The sequence below is a fragment of the Cajanus cajan genome, chromosome 4 (genome assembly GCF_000230855.2).
Source record: "Cajanus cajan strain Asha chromosome 4, NIPB_CcT2T_4, whole genome shotgun sequence".
NCBI classification, from domain to species: Eukaryota; Viridiplantae; Streptophyta; class Magnoliopsida; order Fabales; family Fabaceae; genus Cajanus; species Cajanus cajan.
Window position 1 is genome coordinate 46,918,863 of NC_138520.1, and position 12,639 is coordinate 46,931,501.

At 33.3% G+C, this 12,639-nt stretch overlaps 1 long non-coding RNA gene across 1 annotated transcript; it reads right to left on the bottom strand.

The window, feature by feature from the left end:
- Positions 1-8,137: 8,137 nt before the first annotated feature.
- Positions 8,138-9,383, bottom strand: LOC145957062 (uncharacterized). Its single transcript, XR_014433488.1, has 3 exons — positions 9,290-9,383; positions 9,039-9,169; positions 8,138-8,216 (listed from the first exon to the last, which is right to left on the bottom strand). It is a non-coding gene; the product is annotated as an uncharacterized LOC145957062 (long non-coding RNA).
- Positions 9,384-12,639: the final 3,256 nt, after the last annotated feature.

Genomic DNA, 12,639 nt, shown 5'->3' on the forward strand with positions numbered 1-12,639 from the left:
TAAGAAGGAGAAGATGAGGATATCCCACTATATGAGCGTACAGTGTGTCCAAACACACGGGATGGGCAAGGTCCTAATCCTAATCCTCGAACACGTCCACAATGTTCTTGACTTCCTAAAGTTTGAGCAAAGGAATCTTGACTTGATATGTCTTTTGAAATGCTTCCACTCAATTCATATGATTCAATTTTTTCCTACATAAAACACAAAGAAACATGTTAAGTTAACCTTAAAAAAATATTGAGCATTTTCAACATTAATATAGTTGAACTTACTCCAATTTCTTTGGCTTTGTCATTCACGAATTCCCCATTAGCATGTTTATGTGTTGCTATCCATATTTCTCCCCTACTAACTTTGCGGCCACACTCTAATTCCTACAAAATCCAAAAAGAAAAAACAAGAATTATATTTAAAAAAGAGAAAGTATTATTTCATTATTAAAAATTAAGAAGCATATGTTTACCATCTTTTGCTTCTTGCGTGCAATGCTCATGGAACCACCTGTGTGGGGAATTGTTTGCTTTTTTCTATTATCTTTATTCTTTTGGGCTTTTTCCTAATATTTGACATAAAAGAAATTTGTAAATACAAGTAAAAATCAAACATAAATTAAAATTTAATTTTACCTTAGTTTTTGAATCTAAACGATAGTCTACAAAAGATGCCCATTGATCTTTATTTAATCCTTCTGGGACCATTGCAATCAATTGATCTCTATTATGAGTGCCATCATCCCTTTGTTGCCACAATTCTTGACGATGTTCTCTCCATTTTATGTTAAGTGATTTGAAGATATAAGCCACGTGAAGATCATGCTCAACTTCAAACTTAGCCTTGAAAGTATGCGACGATCAAAGTTAGAGACAATTTGTAGCACAATTGAATATATAATGTAAGTAAAATGCATAACCACTTACTTGAATGATGTCCTTAAGTACATTTTGCTTGTAGTCTTTAGGAATCTTCTTCCAACTAGTATAACTGATAGGGAATACATCAGAGTCTCTTGCAAGGTGACCTAAGAACCTATTTAACAATGCTCCACTATCTGCAATTGCTTGGTCCTCATCATTCCATTCTACAACAACCCTTTCATTAGAAGGCAACGACCAAACATCATTCACCATAAGTGGCTTTGTGTTCTTTGTGCCTTGGTCATCTAACAAATTATCAAATATGTTAAAAAAAATTAATTTAATGGTATATTTTTATTTATTGACCCAATTGATTGAATAAATGTTGCTAAACTAGGACATACAATAATCTTGTAAAGTGCTTACCAATCACATCAACTGTCCAGGCTCTCTTACGAGCTATAGGTTGCGATTTTTGAATTTCAATGTTTTCATTCGCTTCCTCTTCACTATCAAAGTCAGACTCTGGTTCATTACTAAGTATAGGCTGAGAACCAAATGGTGATGCAAGTGAAGGTTGAGAATCAGGTTGAGAAGCATCTTTCGATTGACTATGAGATTGAGGTGGATGTGTAGGATGAGAATCAAATTGAGATTCAGGTGCAGGTGGCAGATTTAGTTGAGGTGCAGAGTTAGTTTTGTTGGTGGAAAATAACCTCAACTTTAAGGTTCCTGTAAAGCCATGAGAATAATAAAAGTTAAGAATCATATCACGTGATGCAATTGAATATTGAATACTAAATTAAAATGTGACGTGAGATATCTTACGAGGTTGACATGTCGGGGAAGGTAATGTTCTACATTGATGTACAAGTGGGGGTGGAGGTTCAACACTAGGTTGTGGATGATGTGCATGCAACAGAGGCGTTGGGTTATTTTTTTTCAATGTGTTAGGCTTCTTTAAGGTTCCTAACAACCAATAAATATTATAAATAAACTATTAAGGTGTTGTATTTAAATGGAATTTTTTAAAATATTAATAATTAGTAAGGAAACCTACTAGGATGAGTTGGAATAGGTAATGGTGGACGCATTGTACTATGATGAGTTGCTTGTGTAGATGAAGTTTGAGAACTACTATTATTAGGAGTGGCTGGAACTTGGCTAAACGAGCCATTTTTGGTCCTATGTGGTGTTGCACTAGTCTTCTTGGTGGAAGGTTTCTTCATCTTCAAAGATCCTAAAAAATAATAACATTATTACAAGACAAACACCAATTTAATAAATAACATAATGCACGCATGTGTATATGATAAAAATGACAATTAGTAAATAACACATCAACTTTTAGTAAAGAAAATGAATATTAAAAATAAAACCTTGTTAAATGTATGTTTTCTTCCCCTTGTGGAAATAATATTTCCAAATTTTGATGTTCGAATGGCTCACATTCATGAAAAATAACACTATCATCTTCACCCATGTTGTATAAGTCTCGTGGCTTTATGTGTATAGGTATGCTCCAATTTTTATGTAACTCATCTTCTACATAATAAACCATTTGAGCTTCTGAAGCCCGGATGTATGGCTCATCATCGTCATTATCACCAGTATGTATCAAGTGTGAAAAACTTACAGATGTAAATCCTAGGTCATCAGTTACAATTCCTCTACGAGTAGTTGTATTTGCCCACATACATTTGAACAAAGTAACTGAGAATCGACCATGGTAGTTTAACTCAATTATGTCAACCAATTTTCCATAATAAGGAACACCACCAAACTGCATTTGACTGTCACTACTACTTGCATAACTCCTTGTCCCAAATGTTCCAAATATTCCACTGTTTTGTGTTTTAAGCCCCTGGTCTCGCTCTAGTGTACGAAACTTGAGTCCATTGATATTATACGCAGTATAGCGTTTTGCACAAGTGATTGGACCCATAGCTAAAAACTTCAAATCATTTGAATAGGATCCATTTGAGTCATTTCGTATCTAAATAAAAAAAAAAGAATAAAAAATTATAAAAGTTTTATAATACAAAGATTTGAAGTTCAAAGGTATAATTATACGTACACGACGTGAAAACCATTCAACAAATTCCCTATGAACCCTCTTGTCTATTTCAGAGGATGAGCGTGTGTTTCTCCTCAATTGTCTTCGTAGAATGTCTCTAAATTCCCTACATGGCATACATAAATTATATTCTTAATTGTTTAAGTGAAAACCAATATTAATAAGTTATAAAGTTATAGTACTTACTGAAGAAATGGGTCAACTTGTGTACAATTAGTCAAGACATGACGATGTGCTTGTAACTTTTCCCTTGGAGATAAAGTAAAGTAAGTAAAACCTCCAACAGGTTTTCCAATTGGTGGAAACAAAGTGCTCACACTAGATGGCACAATGTCATCAGGTTCATCATCAACACGGCCTAGTCGATTGAATTTAGTCTCAATTCCATCTAAATATCTAGAGCAAAAGGTTAAAATCTCTTCAGCTAAGTAACCTTCAGCTATTGAGCCTTCTGGTTGAGCCTTATTACGCACATAAGACTTTAATTTTCCTAGATACCTCTCAATAGGATACATCCACCGATATTGGACAGGTCCTCCGAGCTTGGCATCTTCAACTAAGTGCACAATCAAATGAACCATGACAGTAAAAAATGAAGGTGGAAATAACATTTCCATGTGACATAATGTGAGGACAACTCTACTTTGTAGTTGGTCAAGTTCATCAACTTTTAATACTTTACTACATAGTTGTCTAAAAAAAAGGCACAAGTCAATCAGAACAGCAGACACTTGCTTTGGGAGTGTGTTTCTCATTGCTAAAGGTAGAAGTTGCTCCATTAATACATGTGAGTCATGACTTTTTAATCCTCCAAGCTTACGTTGTTTGACATCAATGCATCTACTAATGTTACTTGAGTAGCCATCTGGAACAGTAACATTCTTCAAAGTTCTGAGAAAAATTACCTTATTAGCATTTGTCAACGTGTATATAGCAGGAGGATATCTACCATTTACATCAGGCCAAAGATCAGGTCTAATACCCCATTCTTGTAAGTCTTTGCGAGCCTTTAAATTGTCTTTTGATTTTTGAGAATCGTTCAATAATGTGAATACCACATTATCACACACATTTTTTTCAATGTGCATGACATCAAGATTATGGGGCAATAAATTGTCTACCCAATAAGGTAATTCAAAAAATATGCTCTTCTTTCTCCATTGTAAAGGGTCTACCTTACCATGACCAACACCCCTTTTCTTTCTTTTGGGCACTTCAACTTCTGGTTCTTTCCCAAAGACAACATTAAGATTTTCAAGTTGTTGTAACACAGTTGCACCCGTTATAGTCAAAGGCGGATTTCTATTTTCCACATTTCCATCAAATCGTCTTCTAAGTAATCTAAATCTATGCTTTGTGCTCAAAAAACGACGATGATTCATGAAACACCATTTTCCCCCATTATGAAGTTGAGTAGGAGTTGAATCAAAGTTGCATCTTGGACAGGCTAACCCGGTGTGTGTGTTCCATCCAGATAAGGTTCCAAGACCTGGAAAATCACTAATAGTCCACAATATAGCTGCGTGCATGTTAAACCTTTCACTACTATATGAATCAAAAGTTCTAATTCCAGTATTCCACAACTCTTTCAACTCATCAATTAATGGTTGTAAATATATATCAATATCATTTCCGGGTGCTTTCTTACCAGGAATAATCATGGAAACAATGAACGAACTTTGCTTCATACACATCCAAGGAGGAAGATTGTAGGGTATGAGTATAACTGGCCAAATACTATGATTATTGCTCAAGTTGCCAAATGGATTGAACCCATCAGTAGCCAAACCAAGTCGTACATTCCGAGGATCTGAAGCAAATTGAGGATGCATTAAGTCAAATCTCTTCCAAGCTTCAGAATCTCTTGGATGTCTTAACATGCCTTCATCTGAACTATTAGATGCATGCCATCGCATATGCTCAGCTATTTTAGAAGACATAAACATCCTCTGTAAACGTGGCTTCAAAGGAAAATACCTTAAAACTTTTGCAGGCACCTTTTTTCTTTTATGAATAATGCTACCATCAACCATTCTCTTACTTTCTGGTTTCCATCTGGATGTACTACATTTCTTACAGGTTTCTCTATCTTTGTCTTCTCCAAAATACAACATGCAATCATACGGGCAAGCATCAATTTTTGTGTAATGAAGGCCAAGCTTAGTAATAATTTTTTTAGCTTCATAAAATGAACGTGGAATTTTAGCATGCTCAAAGGCATCTGCTAACAACTCTAATATCATTGACATTGCTTTATCACTCATTCTACATAGACATTTGATGTGATACAACTTGATCAAAAAGGAAAGTTTTGAATATTTATCACATCCTTCATACAAACTTTGTTCTCCATCCCTCATTAACTCCAAAAGCTCTGTAATATCATCTGGTATTGTTTGCCTTGCTTCTGGACACACATCACCGTCTTCCTCCATATCATTATTATTAGAATGATGCCCAAATGCATCATTGACCATGTCACATATGGAATCATTAATAACAATTCTCTCTTCATTTTGTTGTGGCATTGTAGTTGTTTCAATTGTAGTATGTAGAGTACTTGTCTCCCCATGTCTCAGCCAAACTGTGTACCCTTTAGGAAAAGGTTTAAGAATTAGGTGGTCGTATGCTAATTCCCGAGTTTGCCATTTGTTGAACTTGCATTTAGGACATGGGCATCTTATCTTACCATCAACACTTCGATTAGAAAATGCAAAGTCTAAGAATTTATTCAATCCTTCTATATATAGAGGATTATTTCGAGGCAAGTCAATCCAAGACTTGTCCATTGAAAAAAAATCTGTTAAGGTCAAAAAAATTGGACCAGTTATATAAATGAAATGTTTTGTTAATTAAAATAAAGGGAAAATATAAAGTATTTAAAAAATATTTTTACTCATTACAGACAAGTTCTCCACCAAGTATCAAACTAATACATATGCAATTATAATCCCTATATACTAAAATAATGAAAGTGAATCTTAAATTCCTAAGAAAACTATGATAGAAGAATATACAATATTGTAATAGAATCTAAAAGTTTTAATTGACTTGTCATGTTTACATGTTATATATATATATATAATAGAATAAGATATAATATATAGAATATGTAGAATAGTATGCTTCTTGAACATAACATATAATTTATAATTATATTCTGCATCAATAATTAAAAAAGAAAAAACACTTAAAAATATTTGGTTTCTTGGGATCACAATATACAAGAATAAAAATTACATCATAATATTTTAAATAGTCCCTTAGTTAGACAAAAAAAAATGAATATCCATGATTGATCTTAAGAGCCATGTCTAGAAATTACCTTTAAGATTGAAGCTTATTGTATTCCTCTTTCACTTTGCCAACCAAACTACAACTCTCGTAGAACTGTTGTCACCAAAACATCAAAAATATATGATATTGTTAACATAAGTTAACATAAACTTTGAGCACATCTTCTACATCTATGTATCTTCTGTTTCCTCAAGTTCATTTTGAATTGCTGGTATCCCTCATAAACTAATTTGAAAACATGGATACATATAATATAAAAAAACTATAAATTATCTATTTCAGATTTGGTACACCTTCAAATATAAAAACGATTTTTCAGCAGTCTAAAATTTAGTAAATATACACTTTTTAGTGGTACACTAGTGTCAATTTTTTCATCAATAAGATTTATAATGACAATATCAAGATTAGAATTTATGACCTTGTTAATTAATATTTACAGGGTTTAATTTTGGTCTAATAGTCAATGACTCATTTCATTCCTCCTTGATCCACTATTCAATTTCTATCGAGTTGGTTGTTGTTACCTATGAGTTTCAAAAACTGTGTAGAAATTAAAAGCAATCAATACAGGCATTATGAAATGGAGTACTAAAAAAAGGCTAATACCTAGGAGTTTTGGATTATTAGTTTTTATGAAATAGAGTAACAACATGCTAAAATATGTTTACATATCACAGTTCCAATGCTTAATTTGAGAGTGAGAAAAAAATGCAAAACAAAATAATAATAATAATAATAATAAATAAATAAATAAATAATAAAATGGCACCTTTACTGAGTGGTGAGATGTATCTTACCAAGAAAAGGATCCCCCATTCTGATAAAACTTTAACATCTGTAATGTTTCTAAGTAAACCAAACTGATTGAGTACCACACCAGCACAGAAGAAACCAAGTATCTGAAAATAGCAACCATCAAATTTATTGCAATTATTGATATAAGAAAGTAAATTGACAACACAAAGTCTTATTCTACTATTATGAGTGCGTTTGGAAAACCATTCAACACCTGTTGAACATATTTTTTCCACTTTTCAATGTAAAAAAGCAAAAGCAAGTGTGGTGTTGTTTTTTCAATTACGTTAAGCATAAGTAACTGCAATACAAACACAGCCTATGTGTGTGAGGTTCAACGTGCATGTTTATAAACATTGAGTATCTTTAGATTTTTACTTTCATTTTTACAATTAAAAATAAATTCAAACTGATTTCTGCAGTAGAAAAGTTAATTTTCGAATTTCAATCAACTCCAAAACTAGACTTTTTCTGTGATAAAATTGTAATATTAAATTCACAGAATAGTAAAGATTACTAAAAAAAAAACTTATTAAGTACAATGATGACAACAAATATAATATTGATAACTGATGGGAACCAAAAGACCTCTTCTAATTAGCTATTTTGGTGTATAATAAGTACAACCGAATGACATTAGATATTTGCTGTAAATCTTAGTATCCCCATTATTACTGAAATGGTTATGTTGGTTCTGGTGGTGTTGAACACAACCTTTTATATTTCCAATCCTCTAGTATCCTACTTATCTATTCATCAGAATTAGACTCATTCATTATATATGTTACCCACCTGCCCTACAAAATTCAACCACTCCACTCTCATGTGTGTTGATTTTTTCATCAATTGACTACTATACTTTATAAAGTCAATAAACACCATTGGAATCATGATTCATGAATAACATCATGTATACATACAACTAATATCATAACAACAAAAGTCAAATGCCTCGCTCCTTTTGTAAAAACGTCAACCTTATGTCTCAGAAACACAACCCCCTTCAACGTTAGCTGCCACTAATGCTTCTAAAAGATGGCAAGTGAAGCTGAATAAACCATGAAAAAATTATAAACCAATGAGCACTGGTTCTGTAAAATTCTTACATGGGAATATGAATCTTTTTATTCGGAAATTAACATCCAATCTGACATCAAATATGGTGGGGTTGTCAACATAGCCATTACCTGAAATTTTCGTTAGCCATGTTAGCTTGTTAAAAAAAAAAAAAAAGAGGTTAAAATAACAAGAGGGATTAAAGTGTAACCATAAGATATTCTTAGAGAATAAAATTTATATATATTTTGTCATATGACACTAATTTGTCCAGTATAGAGAACAAATTATTATTTTAACCTTTAAAATAATAAGAAAACAGTAAGATTTTTAGACAAGGTCCACAATAGGGTCTAAAAAGAAAAAAGAAAAAATAGAGTACCCCTGTTCTCACTCCCCTGCATCCAGTCGTATATAAATGCATGTTGTGTTGCCCTTTAGGCTTATCTTCCTGGAAGCTACTCACTCATCACTTTCCACTTCTCAGGACCCAAAAAAAGTTTTCTTTTCTTTTTACATATTCTTTGGTAGTATTTAAGAAGGGTTATCAAATAATGGACACAAAGGTACTTTCTTCTGGAATCCACTACCCAAATCTGCCAGACTCTATGGCAACAAATCGGTAATTAATCGGTGAAGCCTGCAGACTCTATGGCTTTTTCCAGGCATGTTTCAACATTTTTCTCCATTTTTTTATTATCAATTTGATATATATAAGTTGAAAACACCTATTGATAAATATCTTGGAAAGTTACGTATTCTAGAATGATAATATAACTTGGAAATAATTAAATAGGTAATTAATCATGGGGTGGGTCTAGAAGCAGTGAAGGAAACGGAAGAGGTGGCACATGGATTCTTTAATGCATATCATCGAGACCAACTAATGGAAAGTGTAGTAAACAATAAGCACAAGACCAACTAATGCCAACATACGCAAAATAGTAGCTAACCTGAGACTTGGACCAACAAAGGTCAAGCACATCATCGAGATGGCCCTTAAAGGAACAAACGGGTTTTTCAGTGAGTGCAAACACAGTTTCCGGTACCACTGGTCCAAGCTCAAGGATTTTCTGCTAACAATCTGAAAAAACCCCAAATGAACAACAATGAAGGAATTTTTCCAATGTTAAATCTCAACAATGTGAGTAATACAAGAGATAAATACAGTCTTCAAATGATAAAAGATGAGTGGAAAACATACCTTGGTCAGTGCTATAGAAATCGTAGGCAGTCGGAGAGCGTCGGAGAGAGAGGCTAGGTCATTTGCATTTTTCTGATGGAGTGTTCTTAGTTAGTTCGTGAGAGAGGGAAACCAAAAATAAGTGAGAGGGAAATGAAAAAAAAAAATAATTATCATTAGAAAGATAAAAAAAAAAAAAAACAATATATTATTAAAATATACCAACGGTTTTAAATTTTAACCCCTGTAACTTAATAATACTTAACGGGGGTTATTGAAACCCCAGTTACTTACTTATATTCCCGAGGGTTAGAATAACCCCCATTAAAAAACCCCAGTTAAATATATATTTTTTTGTAGTGGTCCTAGCTGCTTCAGCTGCAGCCCGATTGGTCTCCATCTAAGTCAACAAAGTATTCTGTTGTCCAATAGCAGCAGCAATTAGCTCCATAGCCTGAGCAATCTGCCGCTCATCTACACCTGTAGAAGAATGAGAATGGTTTCCCCTACCAACCATCCTAATAAAGATAAAAGATCAAGGAACCCATGAGTTTACACTAAAACACATAAGAAATTCCTTTAAAAAAAAATCTATTTCCACTCAACAGAAACATAATAAGACCATTTCCCACAAACCCTAAAGAGACTCGACCAGCTCTGATACCAAAATTGTAACGACCCACCCTAGGTCATCACATCAATAACCAACCAAAATAAAATAATATAAAATAAAGAAAATAGAGCAAAAGCCAGCTATGCTAGAGTGTAAATATACAATAACATATAAATTGTTTCCAAAATATATATATAATCTTTTATAACAGAGTCATCATCCTCAGTAAAGTTATACAGTAATCCAAAAAGATAATATAATTACAATGTCATGAAAACATCAAAATAAGACACCCTAGGTGCTGGTCAAGCTCTAAACCTAGCCACTTCTCAAAGCAGCTATCCAAAAGACTCCTTGTTATCCCAAAGCCTCATAACTGATCTGCTCCCCCACATAGTGAGATCATCACAGTCCACATCATGGAAATATAAGGGTTAGCACATATAAAACCAATCATAGTACATCATAATAAAATATCATTAAACAGATATTTATCCACAGTATTTATCCAGACCAACAAGTCATTTTCAAGCTAAATATAGACCAACCCAAAATATAATGTATACACGTCCATGCCAATGTATACATATTTTATGATAATAAAATAATCCATAACCAATGTATACAATCCATACCATATGTATACATATTCCATATCCAAAACAAAGTCACACCACTGTATAATCCATGATGTAACCAACACATCCAAACCAAATGTTGGCCTCAACACCATCCAAACCAAGTGTTGATACGGTGAAACATGTCAGCAACCCATGTCCCACGCCTAACCTCTCATGGAAAATATACAGTTGGATTACGTCGTCACGTAACCCTGGTGGGGCCACCTCATCCATCGGTATGACTCGGCCTAGACCCATACCGGTAGCAAATAGAATACTTAGAGGAGTACTTCAGAATCCACCTAACATCTGAAGTGGTTTATCATATAACCTTTGGAAAAGTTCCACATTGGAATCCTCACCATGGGATTCCCAAATTTCATATTTTTCCAAAGGTTATATCCTGATCTCACCAAGAGATCTAATCCATACCATAACCTTACTCGTTTAAGTCCTATTTACTTTTCCAAACCACATACACATAGCATATTCCATAATTAAACATCACCATAACCATGCCAATTTGTCAATATAATAATAATATAAATAATTAAATATCCAAAACAACCATCAATTGATCCAAATTATACTATATGAAATGAAAATCTCCACATAAAATAGCATATTAAAATTATACTATTCCTATCATGCTCATATATACTAGATTAATTTTATAAGCACTACCCTTACTTGGATAAACCTGAACTGAAACTCGGGTAGAACCTTCTCCTCTTTCTTGCTTAAACAAGAATCGAAACTCGGGTAGAATCTCCACCTCTCTCCTTAAACAAGGATCGAAACTCGGGCAGAATCTCCACCTCTCCCTCCAGAACGGCCTGTTCTTCTTTTGGAACGGCTCGTTCTGGGCCCGTTCTCACTAAAAAAAGTTAGTATAATTTTTAAGCTTGGAACGACCCGTTTTTCTTTTGGAACGGCCCGTTCCAAGTTACCAAAACACCCCTTAATTTTTTTGAAAATTGCGAAAATGCCATCGGTAATAAAATTACAAGAATACCCCTATACCTTTATAAAATTTACGAAAATTCCATTGATAATTAATAATAAAAAAATGGGTATTACACACTGCACCGTCACATCATTGCACCATCGCATCGCCGCACCGTCGCACCACCACACCACCGTCCAGTCACATTGTTACCCGTGTCGCACCATTCATCTCGACATTGCGTTGTGTCGTGGTTCATCACTTCTCAATCCCTCCGCGTTGCATTTTTTTATTGATATCTATATTCTGTACTTGTGGTCGAGTTTAATCACATTTGTATTCAATTTCAATTTAAGGTTAACAACCATATTAATTAATTTTGACTACTTGGATGCTCTTCTTAGTTGTTGTATACATTGAAATGTTGGATGCTTTGTTTGTAAAATATAATTATATGTTAGCTTCTTTTTGGTTATTAATTTGGTTGCTTTGACATTATGTTAGTTTCTCTTTGAATTTATAATTTGGCTGTTTTTAGCATTATGTTATTATTAGTTGCTCTTTGACTCTATAATTTGATTGTTTTAGCATTATGTTATTGTTAGTTGCTCTTTGACTCTATAATTTGATTATTTTAACATTATGTTATTATTAGCTACTATTTGATCTGCTCATAATTATATTAATTTTGGTTTATTTAATTTACAATAATTTTTTTGTTGGTTATTATTGCATGATATTTTGATATTAGGCATGACAATTGGTGGAACGCCATCATCACAAGAGGGTTCTACTAAAAAATCTTTCCAAAAGAATGTTAGAGGGAAAATTGATATAGCTTGGGGGTCATTGCAAATTGCTTAAGAAGAATGAAAAATCTATTATATTATGCATATACTATGATAAAGTTATTCGGGCAGATGGAATTAATAGGTTTAAGAGTCACTTGGCTGGTGAGAAAGGTCAAGTTGAACAATGTAAAAAGGTTCCTGCACATATTCGTTTTCAGATGAAACAAAACATTGATGAATGCAAGAGCAAGAAAAGAAAAATTCAAGAAGAAAATGATGATAATTACTCTTTCCCGCCTATTGAAAAAGGTGAAGTGCCAAAAGTGGAACAATCAACATCAACATTTTTAAAAGGCAAGAACCGCATTGGTAACTTTTTTATGCCTAGAACAACTCCTGGA